Consider the following 16,418-nt stretch of genomic DNA (forward strand, 5'->3'; position numbering starts at 1 on the left):
CCCCTCCCATCAGGCAGCCACAAGTCTCTTCTCCAAGTCCATGATTTTCTTTTCTGAGGAGATGTTCATTTGTGCTGGATATTAGTTTCCAGTTATAAGTGATATCATATGGTATTTGTCTTTGTCTTTCTGGCTCATTTCACTCAGTATGAGAGTCTCTAGTTCCACCCATGTTGCTGCAAATGGCATTATGTCATTCTTTTTTTATGGCTGAGTAGGATTCCATTGTGTATATATACCACTTCTTCCGAATCCAATCATCTCTTGATGGACATTTGGGTTGTTTCCATGTCCTGGCTATTGTGAATAGTGCTGCAATGAACATGCGGGTGCATGTGTCTCTTTTAAGTAGAGTTTTGTCTGGATAGATGCCCAAGAGTGGGATTGCAGGGTCATATGGAAGTTCTATGTATAGATTTCTAAGGTATCTCCAAACTGTTCTCCATAGTGGCTGTACCAGTTGACATTCCCACCAACAGTGCAGGAGGGTTCCCTTTTCTCCACAGCCCGTCCAGCACTTGTTATTTGTGGATTTATTAATGATGGGCATTCTGACTGGTGTGAGGTGATATCTCATGGTAGTTTTGATTTGCATTTCTCTTATAACCAGCGATGTTGAGCATGTTTTCATGTGTTTGTTGGCCATCTGTATATCTTCTTTGGAGAACAGTCTATTCAGGTCTTTTGCCCATTTTTCCATTGATTGATTGGCTTTTTTGCTGTTGGGTTGTATAAGTTGTTTATATATTCTAGAGATTAAGCCCTTGTCGGTTGCATCATTTGAAACTGTTTTCTCCCATTCTGAAAGTTGTCTTTTTGTTTTCTTTTGGGTTTCCTTTTCTGTGCAAAAGCTTTTCAGTTTGATGAGGTCCCATGGGTTTATTTTTTCTCTAATTTCTATTGCTTTGGGAGACTGACCTGAGAAAATATTCCTGATGTTGATGTCAGAGAGTGTTTTGCCTATGTTTTCTTCTAGGAGTTTGATGGCGTCCTGAGTATTCTTAATTTTTCTATGCTTTCTGGGCTAAACTCTGTCTTTAGAAAATTACCTAGTTTTATCTAACGACTTAGGTATTTTCCACTACAAATTGTATGCAACACGTCTGCATTTATAGATGATTTTAAAGCACTTCCTCCTTCTTAATAATCTGAGGTTAGGCATTTCTCCAATCTTAATTCAAGTTAAAATTATGTACCTGTTACATTTCCCTTGATATTTCATAGTAAAACCTAGGAAATTTCACTATAGGAAATATCACTGAGAGGAAAAGGAGGTAGAAAATTCTTTACCATGTTAAATCAGAAGTATAAACTGGAAAACTAGTTGTTATTTTAATAGTATAAAATAGTTATTTTAATAGTATAAAGTGAAGTCTTGTAAAACCTACAAAGTCAAGCTTTTTTTTTTTTTTTACTTTGCACTATAAAACTTCTTATTTAATAGACAGATCAGTTATTTATTTTAGGTAGGATACAATTTTTATGGCAGAAAATGCAACAGAAATATCAGATATTTAAAATGTAATGAATTTAATTTTAACGTTAGTAATCTTTCTAAGGCACGTAAATTTGGTCTCAATATGACAAAAGCAATTATTAAAATAGAATTCAGCAAGAAAATTTAACAATTGATAAGGTTTTAATAATTTATGGATAACAGAAGTCTACACTTTGAAAATGATTTTCTTTAACCATGGAACTCTTTGCTGATTGTTTTTTAGAAAATTGCCACAAAATAAACAGCATGAAACTTGAACTAAAGAGCATTTTGTGCTATAGTTTGGTGTCTAAAACTAGCCCAGAGCTTTTTTCCTATGATCTTCCCTTTAAAAAATTCATCCCCTACCTCTAAAGAGGTGAAGTAGGAGGAAGAAAAGGAGAAGAAGGGTAAAGGAAGAAAACATTATTTGTAGTTTAAAATGTATACAAAATAAGCTGAAAGGAATGATACAAATTTCTTCTACAAATGGAGATTACAATTCTCAAATTATTAATTCTTTAGCATTCAAAACCATGTATGATTTATGCATTATCAACTCAAAAAATCTAATATAATAAACTCATTATTTCCTGACACACTGCCCAATGAATCAAAACCTGAATTTTATGCCTAAGCATTATATGAAGATTTGGAGTGGCAAGACCACATACTACCAGACAGATTTGATGCCGCAGAGAGGCACTAGTGCATGATTCTGGAACTGAAGCATCAAGTCACTTTGTGTTAAAAGGACTACTGTTTTTAATGCCAGATACAAAGCATATATGACATAAACACTATTACATCATAATTGTATGTCCTACTTTAAATATTATAAAAATGAAACATTGAAAGGGATTAATAACTTGTTTTCCAAAATTCAAAATTAAGTACAGTTAAAATAATATGTCTTTAGGTTAAGGCAAAAAATCCTATTCAACAGTATTAATTAAATCAACTTCAAAATCAAATAATGCAGGCTAAAATAAACCCAGTCAAGTTGGGAACTGTATTAAAGGATATGCAGAAAAGGTGATGTAGAGCAGATGATTGTCTTCCAATGCAGGCAGGGACGTTAACAGTAATTCAGGGACATGAATGGTGCCTCAAAATTGAAATTATATTACAGACATTAGAAAACTGTGTGTGATTAGAATCTCTGAGATTATACATCTATATTTACAGTTGCCAACATAATGACAAAGGTAGCATTATAAAAACCGTAAAACTGATTAATAAATTAGCAGCAGTAAAAGAACCAAGGATTATATTGAACAATATGGTGACAAATGTTCCATGGTGGCCTTCCGTATCTAATCTTATCTGAGTCTTTTATGTGAAAGAAAACCTAGATAAACTTCACCTTAAAATTTCCTTTGGCACCATATCCAATGGACTGTGTTATAGATAAATTTATTGTGGTAGTTTATTTCTCCACCAACAACAATCTCAAATTTCAAAGAGAAAGAGGATGATAGTTATACTAGTCAGGGTTCCCTTTCATGAATAGAGAACATTTACATTTTAAGCAGAAATATGTTTGAAAGAAGGAATTAAAAACTTGAGATTGGATTTTATAGGAGTAATCTCCAGTATAGCTCTGGAGATATCAAATGAGACTTCTAGAATTCTACCACAGAAATACTACCTACATGACAATCAGGAAGGCACAGACTTTAGAAACACATGACCCTGATTTCAAATGGATCATCAATTGGGAGGGAGATGAAAGACCCATACTCTGAAAACTATAAGACTTATGAAAATAAAATGGAATAAGACACATATACAGTGAAAAATGTTTTGTGCTCACACATTGGAAGAATTAATAAATGTTAATAAATATTGTTAAAATCTACATACTACTCAAAGTAATCTAGAGATTTAAGGCAATCCCATCAAAATTCCAAAGACATTTTTCAAGAAATAGAACAAAGAATAATTAAATTCTTATGGAAGCACATTGACTGTCAGAGGAAGATATAATGTAATAAGAAAGGCCAAATAGGACACCTTAAATATGCCTCTCACCACTCCTAGAAAAAAACGTATGTAATAAAACATCTATCACATCTTGGGAGGAGAACGAGTATGACCCTAAAGATCTTGAGGGTTTCAAGGCTTATATTCTCTATTCTATAATAGCATATTTAATTCACAAATCTGTCCCCTCCAAAAATTGGATCAATGGGTAAATGAAAATAAACAAAAGTAGCAAAGTAGGAATCTCAAATGCACTTGCTGTACCAAATTTGTTATAGTTTACCAACAGAATTTCTGATATTTGTCATATTCATCATATATGATATGATAAATGTGTTTTATTTTCAACCCCATCAGAAACATCAAAAGTAAATTACATTACATGGCACAAACAACAGTAGTAATTCACAGTCTTGCCCCATAAATACGTTATTTTATTTAAATTTTTTTATGGCTGCAGTATGACATATGGAAGTTCCTAGACTGGGGGTTGAATCAGGGCTTCAGCTGCCAGCCTACACCACAGCCATAGCAATGCAGACCTACTCCACAGCTTGTGGCAATTCTGTATCTTTAACCCAATGAGCAAAGCCAGGGATTGAACCTGCATCATCATGGGTACTAGTCAGCTTCTTACCCTGCTGAGTCACAAAGGGAACTCCCAATTTTTTTAATGGTCATATTAGTAGCATATTGAAATTCCTAAGTCAGGGATTAAATCCATGGCTGTGACCTACGCTACAGCTGCAGCCATGCCATATCCTTTAACCCACTGTGCTGGGCCATGGATCAAACCATGCCTCCACAGTGAACTAAACCATTACAATCAGATTCTTAACCCACTGCACCACAGTGGGAATTCCTTTAATAATAATTTTGTACTGTGTCACAGAATAGTCTGAGGCAACCTGGACCAACAGAGCATTTTTTAAAGCATAACAAATGTTCACCATATTGATGCCATCATGTTAATCAGACCTGATAATTAAAATATGCCAAGTACTCTGTAGTTCTTGTTAGGACTGTGTGGTCTAGACTGCAGCAGATAAATCCTAATATGTGTCAAAGACCTGCCATAACATTGAAGTCTTCAGAGCCCAATGGCCTTGATAATGCTAGAACATCTCCAAACTGAAGAATAGTTTATTGTTCCTTGAATCTCCTACCTACTGCTTAAAAAAAAAAAAAAGTATCGCATTCATTAGATCTTCTGTAGTTTTGGAAGCTGCATATTCTACTGCCACCCATTTATTGGGTGTCATGGAGTGGTGCTAGTCTTGAGTGGAGCTCAGAGCAAGAGAAAGCATATCAAGAGGTCAAGATCATAGTACAAGCTCTCCTGTGGCCTGGACCATATATTTGCATCATAGACTCATAGCATACTAGAGTAAGGCCATGCCATTAGATTATAGAACATTTGAAATGCAGAAAGCAACATGGTACTAGGTCTGGGTAGAAACTGACCTTTTGCCACTCAGACATAGACTGACAGGGTGGTTGTAATTGCCCACCATATAGTGGATGCTATCAACTCAAGAAGTGGTAATGTCTGGTGGCCCAGATCAACATACTGCATCCAGGATTGAAACTGTTCATGTGTAAAGAATATAAATTACTTCAGAAACAAATGACCCCCTGTCACCCACTACTGGTATACCAAGGTCTTTTCTTTAACTCACATCTATGGTCCTCATGGAGCTTCCAGAGGAGGAGAATACCTGAGATTTATTTATGAATGGGTTGGCTTAGTACAGAGATGGAAGCCAAAATGCATCTCCACACAGGTGAAAGATGGTTTTTCATGGAAATCCTCCCAATAGACAGAGTTTGTGGTATTTATTCTATGTGAAGAGAGAAGCAGAAATGTTTTTTATGGATCACAGACAGTAGCAAATGGCTTAGTGGTTGTTCATAGTATAAGAAGGAGAAAGATGGGAAAGAATAAAGGTAGGGGGGAAGAATGTGGCTGGGCCCAATGAGAGGGATAAGAAAATCTGAGAAATTTTGTATCATACACTAATGCTTATTAGGGAGCAAGAGCCATATCCACATAATAAAGCAGATAAACAAAGACTCAACCAGTAAATTTTGACTGGCTTCTATTCTTAGCCGTACTAGTACCCCCACTACTTGGAGAGTGGGTTAATATGTGGATTGGATGGGGCAGAAAGAGGTGGAGGTTATGTTCAGACCCAACACTAGAGTTTCTGTCATTAACTGATCTGGCAATTGGACAACAAAGCAAAGCACAGTAGAATGAAGTATGCCTAGATTTGTCTTTATCCTGACATTGCCCCTAATTAGTTACTATTATTATTATTATTATCATTTGCTCTGAATAGGATTTCCAATTCTACATTGAAATCAAGTGGAGAGAGTGGGTGTATATGTCTTGTTGCTGATCTTGTAGGAAATGTTTTCAACTTTTCACTGTTGAGTATAATATTTGCTACAGCTTGTCAAATATAGTTTTTATTACATTATGTTGATCAGTGGATATTTGTGTTTTGGAAACTGCATATATCTATTTATTGGATAACATGGAATGTTACTCATTTTGAATGGATCCCAGAGCAATTTCTTATGCTCTGTCAAATATTAAACACTTCCTGTGAATGTATACTCTGGGCTCTGCCTCTGTCACCAGCTAGATAATTCATAAGCACAGCTAGTTCTCAATTTAAATAAATTATTTCATTGTATTAAATTTAAACTTAAACTTATCTCACTGTTTTAGCTATCCAAATAAATTTATGATTTATTTCATAAATTTTTAGATTTTTCTCATGTACGCATCATGCTATTTAAACCAGGAAGTGTTTTAAATATCCAATTTGATTTTCAAAAACTTAAGGAAGACTTCTGTAAATATTATAGCTACATTCTACAAAAGATGATTGGTTTAGGAGATGAATGGTTTCAGTTTGAAACAGTCAGTATATAGTACTTGTGAACCTCATTATTAATATTATGTTTTTCTCTTTATTTAACTGTAGAACATAGTTACTTAGGTAGTCCACACAAAGTTACCACAAAAAATATAAAAATAAACTTTTTAATTTAAATTTTATTTCTTATAGCATATCAAATAAATATCAGCTATTATGATATATCATATATTATAAGCATTTTGTGAAAATAAATTCATAGCTTAATTCATATTACTATGTGACCTTCCAAAGTTAAGGAAACTAAAATGTGAAGCATAAAGAAATATAATACAATTGAATTATAGAAAAACATAGATGGACTATGAAATATAAAGATTTAAAGGCAAATTTACATTTTAGAAATGAAAGTACTTCTAATATCACAGTAAAAACTGCAAATAATATTTGAAAGTATTTAAATGTTGACTTCTATTTTCAGTTTTCAGTTTCATTTGATAAAGAACTTTAAGTTTGTTGCTATTATTCCTACTGCAAGTAAAAGAACACTGGTAAAACTCAAAATTTAATGACTTTTCTTGGATCCATGCAATAACAGAGGCTTCAGGACAAGCCAGAACCATGAAATCTTGAGAGACAGGCCCATTCAGAAACAAAGTTTCCTAGATTTACTTAATAAAAATGGAAATCCCTGCAATGTAGGAACTGGGAGCACCATTTAAATGGTCTTTGACAAATTGCTGTAGGCTGACTGTGGACTAGTGTGACACTGAGGAACACCTAAGAAATTCAGGCAAGTATAGGGCCATGGGGTCTTGTTGGCTTTCACATCAAAACCCACCTAAGTTCTTCTGGAAGGGAGCTAAGATAGATTCCCTTATTGCCATAACAGGAAGAGGGGGAAGAGTAGGCATTCTGAAACTTTTATAAAATCTTCTCCCTAAAAAATCTAGTAGACAGTACAAAGTAATCCATCAAAGGAAATCGTGAAATGATATTGCATATGAGGGAAGGGAATTCATCCCTACTAAGCACCCTCCAGCCTTCCTGTTTCATGTAGGAGGAAAAAAAATATAGCCAAGAGGAGAAGACTTCAGGAAATAAGTTAGAAACATTATAGCAAAGGAAGGAGAAAACCATACCCCTCAAGGATGGAGAGAAACACTTGTGAGACAACAGACTTATTAACAGGCCCACTAAAATTCTGAGACTTATTCAGAATCACTGAATAATTTCCTCTTCAAAGCCTATCAACGTGCTTCCTGTTTAATAACAATGAGTTACAGCAGAAAGAGCTGTAAAACACAGTCTTTTTGAGAAACACTACAAAGAAGAGTCACAAAACCAAGAGGCGAGTTTAAAACATATATAGGAGAGGAACATTAAGCCTTAGTATGTATTGCCACTGAAAATATTAAAAACCAAAAAACTCCCAGCGAGATTAACAAAATACTCACATTAGTGCCTTATTTACCTCCCCATTACCCAATTTATCATGTCTAGCTTTCAACAAAAATTGTAAGCCCCCCCTAAAAAAGCCTGAAGAGATGAAACAGGCATCAGAAAAAAACATAGTATGACACAGATGTGGTAATTACCAAACGGAATTCAAAATAACTGCAATCAATATGTTAATGACAATAATGGGGAAAAAATCCCCATATACAAAAACAAATGTGTTCTGTCAGCAGAGAAATGGAAGCAATAGAGAAATATCAAAAAAAAAAAAATGAAAGAGGATGGCAAACATGGACTTGGTGGAGCAGTTGACTCTTGTGCCCACCTTTACTCAGAAACAGTAAAAATGTAAGCCAAAAACAAATTTCCAAAATTAAATTTTTCACAGTTCCAAAAATGAGTCAAAACTTTACAGCAACCAAGTGAATATTTAATAAAGAAAAACGCAACTTAAAAATAGTGAGTGGAGTTCCGGTTGTGGATCAGTGGTTAACGAACCTGACTAGTGTCCATGAAGATGTCTGTTTTATCCCTGGCCCTGCTCAGTGGGATAAAAAGAAAAAAAAAAAAAAAAAAGAGTTCCTGTCATGGCACAGAAGAAACAAATCTGACTAGGAACCATAAGGTTGTGCGTTCAATCCCTGGCTTCACTCAGTGGGTTAAGGATCTGGTGTTGCTGTGGCTGTGGTATAGGCTGGCAACTGTAGCTCCAATTTAACCCCTAGCATGGGAACCTCGATATGCCGTGAGTGTGGCCCTAAAAATCAAAATAAATAAATAAATAAAATAAATTAAAAAATGGGAAACCAGCTTCAGTGGAGAGGACTGGGGTTGTGGCTACAGGGAGATAGACTGAAGGGGCTTGGGTGTGGTCTGAGCTGCAACTAGGGTTTGCATGGGACCAAGCCTGGATTCGATATTGAAGCCCCTTTTTTGGTGGATACAAAGGAAGGGGCAATGCCTGCCATAGCAGCTGCATTCTCAGCGTACATGCAGCAGGCACATCTCCAGCTCTGTGAGCTCTGGGAGCATTCAAGCACTGGTGAATTTCTCACCCACAGAGGTGGGGCTGAAATATAAATAGATCCTGAAGGCCCAAGGTCCAAGTGACTTCAGAAGCAGGGCTGAAATTTGAACCATCTCCCAACATCTGTGCTATCTATGGATATATGTATTACCAGTGGATTCATAAACTCAATGCCTGCAGTATGTCTCAGTGATCACTGGTATTCCCATTCCTGGAGTGAGTCTGACATTAGCAGCTGCCAATGTTCAGGCTAATTCTGTAGCTGCTGCAGCAAGTGCAATTGCATGACATAAGCCAAGGCATATTATAATTAAAAAGACAAAAATTCAAGAGAAAATTCTAAAAGCAGTAAGAGAAAAACAAATAATTAGAAGGGAATTACCATAAGATATAAATTATGGAAACTTTGCAGGTCAGAATGGAGTGGCAAAATATATTCAAAGTCCTAAAAGAGAAAAAACCTGCATTTTGGATACTCTACTCAGCAAGAGTAGCATTTAGAATGAAGGAGAGATAAAGAATTTCTCAGACAAGCAAAAACTAAAGGAAAAGCAATACTAAACCTTTCTTAAAATAAATATTGAAATCTTTCCTCTATATAGGAAATAGGTAAGATATAGGATGGAGAAAATCACAATTAGAAAATTAATCACTTACATAATCTAGTACAGACTTAAAAAATTACTCTGAAAGAAATAATAACTGCAAAGAGTAGTAAAAGGATGAACATGAAGATGTAAAAGAAGACAACAACTTCATAAAATGTGGGGGAGAGGAGTAAGAAAATGTAGATTTTCTTTTTAGAATGTGTTTAAGTCTATATAACTACCAGTATAAAACATGGGTTAAAATATTTGAAAAATAAGGTAAACACAAATTAGAAACACACTAGATTCATAGAAATCAAAAAGGAGAGAACATAAACACAATATAAAGGAAATCATCAAACTACAAAAGGAAAACAAAAAAAAGAGGAACAAAGAAATACAAAATCAACTGGAAAATATTTCAAAATATTAATAAATATATTTAGTCATTACTTTATATGTCAGTGAACTAAATGCTCCAATCAAAATTCATAGAGTAGCAAATTAGACAAAAGTCTACAATACACAATCTAAAAAATACCAATGTTAGGGCAAAGGACACACATAGATTGAAAGTGAGAGGATGGAAAAAGCTGTCTCACACTAACAGAAATGATAAGAAAGGGGGGGTTGCAATACCAATTCAGACAAAATATAGTTTAAAACAAAGGTCCTAAGGAAAGATAAAAGAAAGACACTATATAATGAAAAAGGGATCAATATAAGAAGAGGAAATTATACTCAGTACTTTATATGTCCCATATAGGAGCACCAAAATACATAAAGCAAATGCAACAGATGTAATAGCAGGAAGCTTTAACATCCCACTGATATCAATGGACATATATTCCAGGAAGATAATCAGTAAGAAAACAGAGATCCAAATGACACAAAAGAACAATTAGACTTAAGTCATACTTTCAGCATATTAAATCCAACCTCCTCAAAAAAAGAAAAAATTACTTATTTTTTTCCCAAGGTCACATGGGACATTTTCTAAGATAGACCACATAATAGGGCACAAAACAATCCTCAACAAATTTAAAAGAATATAAATGATTTCAAACTTTTCTGACCACAATGGCATTAAATTAGAAATCAACCACAAAAACAGAAATGAGAAAAAAAATTACATGGAAAATTAAAAAACATGCTACTAAAAAACCAATGGGTCAATTATGAAATCAAAGAGAAAGTAAAAAATAGCTTCAGCAAATGACAATGAAACCACAAACATACAAAATCTATAGGATATAGCAAAAGCAGTAATTATAGGAAAATTCATAGCAATGCAGTCCTCAAAAACAATAAAAATATTAAATACACAATTTAACTAAAACCTAAAAGAATTAGAATGAAAAGAACAAGAAAAATCTAACATCAGAACAAGGAATGAAATAATAAAGATTAGAGATGAATAAATAAAATAGAAATTAAATAAACAATAGAAAAAATCAGTAAAACAAGAGCAAGGTAAAATTGACAAACTCTGGGTTAGGCTCAACAAGAGGAAACAAAATAAAAAATCAAAGAGGAAAAATAACAACTGATACTAGAGAAATTAAAAAAAAATAAGAGCATACAATGTAGAATTATATGCCAACAAATTGGTCAACTGAGAAGAAATGGGTTAAGTTTCTTGAAACAAAGAGCACACCAAAACTGAATCAAGAAGAAATATGTAATTTGAGCAGACCAATCACTAGAAGTGAAATACAATCTGTAATACAAAAATAGCCTCCAAACAAAAGGCCAGGAACAGATGGCTTCACTGCAGAATATAACCAAACACATGAAGAACTTACACTGATCTTTCTCATATTCTTCCAAAAGACTGTAAAGTACATTCCCAAAGTCAATATATGAAGCCATCATCAATCATATCAAAACTAAACAGAGACACTACCAAAAAAGAAAATTACAGGCCAATATCTTTGATGAATATAGATGTAAAAATTATCAGCAAACTGAACCCAACAGTATATTAAAGGAATAATATACCATGACCAATTTGGAATCATACCAGGAATTCAACATCCATTCATCATAAATAAAAACGTCTTACTAAAGTGGGTATAAAGGGAACATATCTCAATATAATTAAAGCTACTTATGACAAATCTAGAGCAAATATAATATTCAATAGAGAAAAGCAGAAAGGCTTCCTGTTGAAATCTGGAATAAGACAAGGAGGCCCACTCTCTCCACTTCTATTCAAAGTAGTATCAAATAAAAGGTATCAAAACTGGGAAGGCAAGATGGCAGAAGAGTAGGGGGACACGCTCACCTTCTCCCACAAACATAACAAACAAAAACACATCTACAGGTTAAATGACTTACACAGAACAGCAATTAATCACTGGCAGAAGAACCTAAACTCCAATAATGGCAAGAATCTTGTGACATAATTGGGTAAAACAAGAGAAAAGAGGAGAGTGAGAGAAGGGGAATTGGGGCTGGACAGGTACTCCAGAAAGGGAACTGAGGAGGAGAAAGGGATCCTACACCCTGGAAATTCACCTACTTGATGGAAAGATCAACTGATCAGAGGGATCTCCAGATGCAGAGAAGAGTGCAGCAGTAAGTCTGAGTTCTGAAGAGCAGAGTGAGAACCAAACAGATCATCTGAACTACTGGCACAGCCACCAAAAATCAAGATGCTTGGGTGGGGGCTGGACACTGAGACCTCAGCTCCAGAGGTTAGTCCCCAGGAGCGGGCTGGGGTGGGCAGTGCTGAGACTGCTTGGGGTACTAGGAACCGGTCGGTCAGGTTGGCAGAGCAGATACTGGCCCAGGGGACTAGGAAGCAATCTGTTGGGTTGGCTGGTGGGGCAGAGACTGCCTGGGAGACTAGAAAGCAGAGCATCGTGGGTGGAGGGAACAATAGGCTAAGGGTGGGAGGTGTAAAGCCACATCAGAAGTGGGAGAAGAGCTGGATCTGCAGGAGAGACAAGGTGCCAGTGTTGGGGAGGGGAGAGGAGGATGGGTGGGCCACCATAGAATACTCCCACACCACAGCGAGCTCACTTGCCTGCCAGCTATCAGAAAGCTGTGCTTCCCAATGCATCCCCACTCCCCCTACCCTGTGTGTGCATGCACCAGACCTGAGGCTGCCTGCCATCCCGGAGGGCTGGCCTCACCATTTGCGGGAAGCTGACCACCACAGGGGTTTTCCCTGCCCTAGCCTTCCTGCCCTCTGGAGGGGCTACCCTCCCCACGGAGCATCACCCAGCACCTCCAGCACCTGGGGAAAGTCCCCCAGCCCAGAAAAGCTAGAAAAAGCTCAGCCCGGCCATGCAAAATCTGCTTCCATTTCATGTCAGTCCTGCCAGCTCTGGCTGGCCTGGGAGAAGAGCCCCTTGGGTTCTCAGCAGCCCAGCTAGCTGCTCCCACCCTTGGGGGGTGCAGCACTCCTGAATAACAGCTGTCCAGCACCACTAGTCCCCTGGAAAAACCCCATAGCTCAGAAACACCAGAGAAAGTTCTGCCCAGCCACATGAAATCTGCTTCCATCGTGATGCAGACATCCCAGTCCTGTCTGCCCTCAGGAAGTCCTCCTTTGCTTCAGAGAGACCCTGTCAGCCCTGCCCACCCTCAAGAAAATCCACGCTGCCTCAAAGATGACCAACAATGTCAGCCCCTGGGAAACAATCCACAGCAGTGCCAAGGCAAAACCTGTGCAGCCACAGGGAATGCACCTCCCCCATGAAAAAGAAAACACAAGCAAGATGAAGAAGCTAAGAAACCACCCCCGGTTAAACCAACAGGAGAACTCACCTAAAGCAGTCAACAATGAAACAGACCTTTGCATTCTGACAGACTTGAAGTTCAAAAGGGAAATAGTGAAAATACTGAAGGAATTAAGAGAAGATATGAGCAGTAATGCAAACACCCTCAGAAAGGAACTAGAAAATATAAGGATGAGCCAAGAAATACTAGAACATTAATTTGCAGAGATACAGACTGAACTAAGGGCTGTAAAAACCAGAATGAATAATGCAGAGGAATGAATTAGTGATGTGGAAGAAAGAATAATGGAAATCACCCAAACAGGACAGCAGACAGAAAACCAATGAAAAAACATGAAAGCAATAAAAGAGACCTATGGGATAATATAAAGCAGGCCAATCTATACATAATAGGAATTCCAGAAGGAGTAGAAAAAGATAAGAGAATGGAAAATATATTTGAAGAAATATATTTCCCAAATCTAAAGGATACTGAGCTCAAGATACAGGGAGCACAGAGGTCCCCAAACAAGTTGAACCCAAATAGGCCCACACCAAGACACATTACAATAAAAATGGCAAAAGTTAATGATAAAGAGAGGATCCTAGAGGCAGCAAGAGAAAAGCAAAATGTTACCTATAAGGAAACCCCCATAAGGTTATCAGCTGATTTCTCCACAGAAACACTACAGGCCAGGAGGGAATGGCAAGAGATATTTAAAGTGCTAAAAGGAAAAAAAAATATGCAACCTAGAATATTTTATCCAGCAAGAATATCATTTAAAATAGAAGGGGAAATAAAAATATTTTCCAACAAACAAAAGCTAAAAGAATACAGCAGTACAAAATCCAGGCTAAAAGAAATATTGAAAGGGCTTCCCTAAATCAAAAGGAAAGGAAGGAAAGAAAGGGAAAAAAAAAAAGAGGAAGAACTAGAATTGAGGAAACCACAATCAGAGAGCAGTCACTCAAATAAGCCAGCATGCAGATTTAATCATGAACATGTTTAAAACAAAATAAAATTAAAAAGAAAATAAAAGAGTCTTCAAAATCATAAAATGGGGGCAAGGGAAGTAAAGAAATGAATAGATTTTTCTTAAAATTTTTTTTCTTTCCTTTTTTTTCTCTCTCTCGCTCTCTTTTTGTTGTTGTTGTTGTTGTTTTTGTTTCTCTTCTTAATTTTAGTATAGTAATGAAGTGTTTGAACCTACAGGACCATCAGGATAAAACACACAATTATAGGAAGGGGTTAGCATACTTAAAACAACAGGGCGACCACAAACCAAAACCAAACATTGCATTCACAAAAAATAAAAAGAAAAGTACTCAAGCAGAAAACAACTGGAGACGATCCAACCAAAAAAAGAAAGGAAGAATGGAGAATCACAGAATCAACTGGAACCCGAGGTTTAAAATGGCAATAAATAATCACCCATCAATTATCACCTTAAATGTCAATGGACTGAAAGCTCCAATCAAAAGACACAGAGTGGCTGAGTGGATAAAAAAGCAAAAACCTTCAATCTGCTGCCTACAAGAAACTCACCTTAGGACAAAGGACACATATAGGTTGAAAGTGAAGGGGTTGGAAAAAATATTTCATGCCAATAGATATGAGAAGCAAACAGGGGTTGCAATACTCATATCAGACAAAATAGACTTTAAAGCAAAAGACATAAAGAAAGGCAAAGGACACTATTTAACAGTTAAAGGATCCATTAAAGAAGAGGACGTTACAATCATCAACATATATGCTTCAAACATAGGAAAACCCAGATGCATACAATAAATATTAACAGACATAAAGAGAGTAATTGATGGGAATACAATCATAGTAGGAGACTTTAATACCCCACTCACATCAATGGACAGATCCTCTAGACAGAAAACCAATAAACAACAGAGATCCTAAAGGAAACAATAGAAAAAATAGACTTAATTGACATCTTTAGGACACTACATCCAAAAAAATGAGAAAACACATTCTTCTCAAGTGTACATGGAACATTCTCAAGAATCGACCACATATTGGGACACAAAGCTAACCTCAACAAATTGAAGAGCATAGAAATTATTTTAAGTATCTTCTCTGACCACAATGGCATGAAACTAGAAATCAACCACAGGAAAAGAAATGAGAAAAAAACCTACTACATGGAGACTAAGCAACATGCTACTAAAAAACAAGTGGGTCAATGAGGAAATCAAGAGGAAATTAAAAAATACCCGGAGACAAACGATAATGAAGACACAAGCTCTTAAAATCTATAGGACGCCACAAAAGCAGTGCTCAGAGGGAAATCCATAGCGATACAGGCCTTCATCAAAAAAGAAGAAAGATCTCAAATTGACAACTTAACCCTCCACTTAAACGAATTCGAAAAAGAACAAAAAAGACCTAAAGTCAGCAGAAGGAAGGAAATTATAAAGATCAAAGAGGAAATCAATAAAATAGAGATTCAAAAAACAATAGAGAAAATTAATAAATCCAAGAGCTGGTTCTTTGAAAAGGTAAACAAAATTGACAAACTCCTGCCTAGACTAATGAAGACGAGGAGAGAAAGAACCCAAATAACCAAAATTATAAACGAAAAAGGAGAAATCACAATGGATACTGCAGAAAGACAAAATACCATAAGAGAATACTATGAACAACTACATGCCAATGAATTTGACAATCTGGAATAAAGGGACAATTTTCTAGAATCTTACTACCTGCCAAAACTGAATCAAAAAGAAATAGACCAACTGAACACACAAATCACAAGAAATGAAATTGAATATGTCATAAAAACACTCCCTACAAATAAAAGTCCAGGACCAGATGGCTTCACAGGCGAATTCTATCAAACATATAAAGAGGCTCTGGTGCCCATCTTCCTTAAACTTTTTCAAAATGTTGAAGAAGAAGGAACACTCCCAAAGATATTCTATGGTGCCAACATCACCCTAATTCCAAAACCAGACAAAATACCATCAAAGAAGAAAACTATAGGCCAATATCTTTGATGAAAATAGATGCAAAAATTCTCAACAAAATTGTTGCCAACTGAATCCAACAATGTATAAAAAAGATCATACACCACAACCAGGTAGGGTTCATCCCAGTTTCACAAGGATGGTGCAACATATGCAAATCAATCAATGTCATACACCACTTTAACAAAAGAAATGTCAACAACCATATGATCTTCTCAATAGATGCAGAAAAAGCATTTGACAAAGTCCAACATCCATTCATGATCAAAACTCTTACCCAAGTGGGTA

This window comes from Phacochoerus africanus, chromosome 10, assembly GCF_016906955.1.
Source record: "Phacochoerus africanus isolate WHEZ1 chromosome 10, ROS_Pafr_v1, whole genome shotgun sequence".
Lineage (NCBI taxonomy): Eukaryota > Metazoa > Chordata > Mammalia > Artiodactyla > Suidae > Phacochoerus > Phacochoerus africanus.